General features: G+C 36.9%; 1 long non-coding RNA gene across 2 annotated transcripts; it reads left to right on the forward strand.

The window, feature by feature from the left end:
- The first annotated feature begins 4,340 nt into the window (after window positions 1-4,340).
- Window positions 4,341-6,526, forward strand: LOC113112078 (uncharacterized). 2 transcript variants are annotated; one of them, XR_003293386.1, is made up of 3 exons: window positions 4,341-4,557; window positions 4,658-4,932; window positions 5,749-6,526. It is a non-coding gene; the product is annotated as an uncharacterized LOC113112078 (long non-coding RNA). The 2 variants fall into 2 exon arrangements; XR_003293387.1 differs by lacking the exon at window positions 5,749-6,526 and adding an exon at window positions 5,255-5,445.
- The last annotated feature ends 246 nt before the right edge of the window (window positions 6,527-6,772 follow it).

Here is a 6,772-nt window from a genome sequence, read left to right on the forward strand (position 1 = left end):
ATTTAAATAAAATATTATATATAATAATAAATAGAACATTTAAATGTTTGAATTTTTCAAATAAACAAAATTAACAATAACATCTAAAACACCACAAACAAGATTAATAGTACCAATAATAAGAATTAGGTAACATTTTAATAGAACTATTCAAATCCAAACTTGTGTATTTGTGTGCGCGCACATGCATACATGTTCTCTTTGGAAAAAAGTAATTTGCTAAAAAACAAAAAATTGAATAAAAGGTGTGGTGGAAGGCATGGGGGTACTGCTCTCCACTTCAACACGAGAAAGACCTATGGGGAAGTTTAACACCAAAATTCAAAAATTTAGTAAGTTGACATATGTTGGATGTTAGTTTTCCTAGCAGTGAATAATTGTAAATTTATTGTCGATGTAGGAGTAAACTTACCAGCATTGTCAGCTTCTTGGGTGACACCAGAGCTGGAGGTAGAGGTCGATGGGCATGCTAATGAAAAAATCAAAATAAAATAATGAAATTACCTGTGTTCTTAGCATCAAACTTAGAGAATCTTAAAATGCAAAATAATCTGCAAGAGTTTGATGCCATCTTCTTTTAAAAAAGTTACTTTAGATAAAATGTCTTTTCAACATTAGCAGCTTTGGAGGAAACTCCATAATTTTGCTGAATAATCAGTCCTTAAAAACAGCTACTACACACTCGTCTCATGACAGATTTCATTTATGAGCAAAGGACAGGACACTACAACAAGTGGGAAATGTATCAATCGCTATAGGTTAAACTAAAACACAGAATTTACCAGCATCGCCAGCTTCTTGGGTGACATGACTGTGTTGTGAACCAGGAAAAGTAGTTGTTGATGGAGCTGCAATGAAATAAAGAAAATAATTATACATAAAGTTAGACTTAATTTTTAAAATGCAGAAGGTTATCATTTTACAGCCCCTTTATACTCACCAACAGATGGAGGTTTGCTTACTGGCAGCATATACTTTAATAGTGCCCCTGGAAAGGGGACATAAGGAGTAAATTAATGTTAGCCCTTTAGTGTAGAAGCCAAACTGGGTTTATATTGTTCTGTTAAATGCTTTAACATCACAGCAAATGTATAATACTAAACCAATTTTAAGCATCATGTTATTAGCATTTATTACATGGCTTGGTTGAATCCCAATGTAGAATGCGGTTTGTTATTTCTAAATAACAGACCGCTGCGAAGTAGAACACACCATTGCCATGAAAAACAGGGCGTTGCTATGGCCGCAGAGCGGACTATTTACTTTAACATGGAGTCACAGTGTGCAGCGCTGCACTGCTCAAGTGCGCTTTTAAAAGTTCACGGCACAAAGCGAAGAAATGTAGAGCGCACAAATCCTAATGTATATCTGTCCAACAGTTTATTGATCATTTGTTTCTTCACAGTTTTAAATTCCAGTTATTGTGAGTTTGATGCCTTTTCATAGTCACTGTGATGTGTCCGTGATCTATCACTACACACGGTAGCGAGTCGTTTAAAAACAGCAACAAACATAAAATACAAATACACAAAATAAAGTCATCTCATGCAAACCCACAGCCTTTTATCTACATATCAAGCATTATAATGTGAATATATCATATATTGAAGAGAGTTTTACCATGCACGAGGCGCGCGCGCTGTTTGAATAACATTGCTGAATGGAGAATGATTGACGAGGAAAAACGAGTTTCCGTAAACTTTAATTTAATGATGTAAATAGTCTTCTGTCCCTCACATTAAGCTATGGAATGGCTTCAGATGACTTCGTGAAATTATAATCAGACGGACCCTCTCAGATCCAAGTCACCCAAAATGATGAGAAAAAAAGCGTGAGGCGCCGAAAAGCGCGCTGTAAGTGTTTGCATCCCAATATAAGACTCTTAAGGGGGTCGCACACCGGACGAGAAGCGCAGCGCCGCGTCGCGTCGCGCCACGTCTTTAAAATTCGAACACATTATTCTCTATGTGAGTACACACACCGGCGGCGCCATTCGGCGTCTGTCCGCGGCGCCCAGCTACGACTCAGAACGCTGTTCAAATTTCTGCCGCGCCACAGAGCGCCATCCGCATAGTTTTATATTAAAAAACCCAGATGTTATAAACTGAAACTGAAATTAAAGTACAGCACACTTGTTTCATTCAAATAAAACATTACAAAGTGTTTGGTTACGTTTTCAGCAGCACAGTTGCCTAGACAACAGATACAACAAAACAATAACAGACTTATTATAATAACAGATTCTTTTCATTAGTTAACGTTCAAAACTCAGCTTTTATCAATTAAAATCATATATTTAAAATTAAAATAATAGATGAAGTTGAAACTCTCCCATCTTGCTGCGAAATTGAGCTCACGCATATAGAATGTGCGCGTCCAGTGTGCGATACCTCGAGTTGTCCTACATGTGGCGCGACGCGACGCGGCGCGTCTCGTCCGGTGTGCGACCGCCTTTAGACTGCAGATTATCTATACAGGTATCGGAAAATTAAGCCTACAGGTTTACGTACCTTTATCTTTTTTGCTTCTTCTCTTCTTCCAGCCTTTTCTTTTGTCGTTTTTCATGGCCAGAAAGATATTTTCGTTTCTTGTCAGACATCGTCGACGCTGGAGTAACTGACTGACAGACACTGACCGGGTGACGAGTGACATCATAGGGTCAAGATTTGCGGGGAACTCGCCATAATAAAGAACTAAATAAAAAACAACTGTGCTTACCCTGCTAACACACGACGTAACAGTTACGTAACGTACTGGTAATTTTTGGTAATTCCATGACTTACCAATTGACAACGTTGCATGCCCGTAATTTTATTACCATCACATTACCAACTCACAACGTCGTCAGTACGTCCTTCCAACGTGACCAGATAACCAAGAACGTCCCAGATAGATCCTCTATTGGTAATATATTGGTAACTTCATGACTTACTGGCAACGTAACTACAACGTCGTATGCACGTAATATCATTACCATATTTTTGTACGTTCTTTTATATGCTCTCTGAATATAGAGCTATTTAAAAAGTGTAATTAAACTTCAGACACAATATTAAACGTTCCTTAAAGATAAAATATGTTTCTTTTAATATGTGCTTTTAATATATAGTGACGTGACGCACCGCGCGCACAGTATTGACAAGAAAAGAGTTGTGAAATCTCGTAAGGAGTTATAACGTGAAATAATGACACAGACTTGCTACACACCATCTCATCTGCAGCAGAGACTGCTGTATCAGAAGGACAGCGCGTTTGTTTGAGGCACTTTTCACTTCAACTGTGCCTGAAAGGAGAATTGGCTTTTCTGAGGTGAGTCTTAAAATTTATAATAAATAAGCAGGTTGATAAAATGTATAAAACAAAGTAAAAACAAACGTCTAACGTCGCTAAAACCTTTTTTTTTTTTTTTATTAGCCTTTTTGCCATGGCAACCGCGTACACATCAGCTGCTGGAGAGGAGAGGTCTCTGACATTTTCTCTGTTTCGCGTCAGTTATACCAAAGAAAAGGCCAACAACTGTGACAGATTTGTTAAGTAACACGTTAATATTATCCACAGTCTACTTTAAGTACTTTTTGTTAATATTTATACCTCTGTGATTATGGTATTTTTCCTGAAATGTCTGCTATCAAGTATTACGCTAGCATAGAAACATAATTAACGTTATAGCATATTAGATTTGAGCTCTTATTAATGAAAGTTTGGGCTTTTAATTACATCTTATGCGTAAAGGATCGGTTTTGATTGCTTTGTAAATGTTTTTGATGGTAATTTGTCAATAGATAAATGAAGTAAAGTTAAGATAATTAATTTAACCTAAAAGTCTGCACTGTAGAGTCTATCAGTGACGTCACTTGCGGTCTAAAATGGGATGAAACCATTTCAAACCACTGTTTCAAGCTTGTTCTGATTTTTCTTTGTAAAGAAATATTGATAAAAAAAATTGTACAGTGATTTCAGGAGTGTCTTAAAAACCCTCTAAAACAGAGGGGCAGTTCCAAGAAAATGTCTAATGGGAGCTGCGGACAGAGATAGAAAACACAGGTGATGCTACAAAGCTTATTAAATAACTTCATATTTATTTTTTACAATATATCATCATGCATCTGTAAAATCTAAACATGTGAATTCTGGTATCTTAAGATAGTTTTGTATATTTTCCATATTACTATTTTTCTTTTCTGCATTTCCCCTATTCTCTAGTTTGTGTATTTCTAATAAGGAGCTGGAGGCCGTGAAGAAACAGATCCATGATATTGTGGAGAAGCAGGCCCAGCTGAGCAAGTGGAGAGCTGTGCTGGAAATATTCAGGGGTTGATGCTCGTAAGTCCAGGGTAAGTATACAGCTAACCCTACTACCACCTCTACTCTGTGTGGTTCTCTGCAAAGGCCCGGTGTACCCAGGATGCGATCTTCCCAGATGTCCTTCACCCTATTTCACAGTGTAAGACATGAACCAGGCCCTGGGCGACGACCTCTCTCCATCCGCCGCCTCCGGTCTTCAGGATCTCCACCAGAACCCGATTCGCTCCACTTCGCGAGACAGAACACAACGCTGTGAGACTCCATCGTCCGGCACGTTCGTGCTATGTTAGCTGAAAGTAAAGTCCACACTCACGGTTTCCCTGGTGCTCATGTTCTTGATATTTCTGCACAGATTCTCGCGATCCTGAAGGGTGAGGGGAGCATCGGAGCAGACGTGCTTCATGCTGGGGTTAACGACAACACGCTGTGGCGCAGGACCACTTCCCACATATAGATGAGGACATGAAAGGTTCAGCAGACATTTTGCTTTAAACGAATGGTTATAGTCATGGTGTAAAGAACAGAAACTGCTTTTTGTTAATAATTGGAATCTTTTCTGGGAGCGTCCTAGGCTTTTTAGATCACCTGTTGGACAACATCTCCAGGACACTTCGCTCCATATGACTAGTAAGCCAATTCTCAAATAACTGTTATGATTACTTTTGTTCTACACGCTGAAATAGAAGTACTTGTGCTGTCCAATCAATAAAGATTGTGTTTGTTCCAGTGTTAATTTTGACAGGCATTTTTGATTTAGCATTAGTCTAAACTCCACCAAACTACTGTTATAAGCATGAGCCTCGTCAGACTGGTCAACAATATATAGTGATATTCTCAATGCTACCCAGAAAACAGGATACAGGTTTAACTCTTTCAAAATACTTCTGCTTAATGTTACTCTGTCAGACATGCTAATGAAATCTAATGTATCTCTTGCTCTGGCTACTAGGGGTGTGACGAGACACTTATCCCACAAGACGAGACGAGACGCGAGACTGGGTTCATGAGAGCGAGATGAGATTTTTGTATTTTTAAAGAAATCCTCAATGATAAAATAAATATTTCATTTTTCTCTACTCCTTTTTCGTAGTACATACATTTTCACATCAATTTATTAAAAGTAATTAAAAAAAACATGTTTAGGGCCCTATGAAATGTTTAATTTTTATTATTTTTTATTATTATTGTTAACAAATTCTGTATTTTAGCATTTCTAACTATTTGAATGCATAACACAACTTAATTTATTCATTTTGTTTTTTCTTAAATGTAGTCTTACTGATATAGATATCATACCTCAAAGTGTAGTTACTGACCACTTCCTTGTACCGTGCATGCTGCATATTACTGATATTAACTATATTTCCAAAATGAGCATTATGAATGTAAGAGCCTTACAATACATTTATAACAATCATTGTTAATGTTTGAATTGTATTTCAGGGCAGTTTGTGAAGACAGATAATCAAGAGAAGTCAGTTCCAGATCCACCTCCACACCAGACCTCCCTCTCACGAGGATTGCTGTCTACTAGCATATTGTGTTCTCTTCAGACTTCGGCAGATGCAGATATTATTCAGGGACACGAACACTTGAATATTGAAAGAATAGTAAGAATTACTTAAGATTTTAGAATTGAATGTTAATTGCTTAAACATATATATATATATATATATATATATATATATATAGATAGATAGATAGATAGATAGATAGATAGATAGATAGATAGAGATAGATAGATAGATATATAGATATATTTTTGTGGCAGTGTGAACTGGCCATAATGCTGTATGATAGGTGTGAGATTCATTAAACTTGATTTGCTATAATACATCTGTTCATAAGCCATTGCATATTATATTCAATTAATTATTTGTAGTGGTTTGGTTAAGGGTGTGATTAGCTGAGATATTATTGTGGGAGCTTGTGATTAGTTGATGAATGTGTGCATTGTTAATGATAATATTTAAAGGCAATGTCCTGAGTGCTTACTAAGACGTGCATGTTTGTGCATAATGTTTTGACCCTGGATGCTTACAGAAGGGTATAGATATTTAAATATATGGAAATGTATTTATTATTAATATATCTCAATCTATGTGCTTCTGTATGGGCTGAATGCTTTCATTTCGCTGTATTTCGCTGTATATCCTGTTTTTATTAATAATCTGGGTGTATTACTGTTGATATTTGCTTGTTAATAAATTAACTGAATTCATTTCGATTATATTTTCATCATTCACAGCTGCTGAAACATCCTTTTAAATTAGTTTGGGCATATGAGGACATAAATTAGGTTCAAGTACTGCATGTCCGCCCATAGAATAATAATAAAAAAATGACCAACTGATTACCAGCACACGACCACCGATCCTCGACGTTGTCACGACGTGCAGTTACTTACTGGCAACGTCACAAAGTTACGTTGTGGCGACGTATACGCACCTTTCACTTTTCCGGTTGC

Source organism: Carassius auratus, chromosome 12 (genome assembly GCF_003368295.1).
Source record: "Carassius auratus strain Wakin chromosome 12, ASM336829v1, whole genome shotgun sequence".
In the NCBI taxonomy this organism is placed as follows: Eukaryota; Metazoa; Chordata; class Actinopteri; order Cypriniformes; family Cyprinidae; genus Carassius; species Carassius auratus.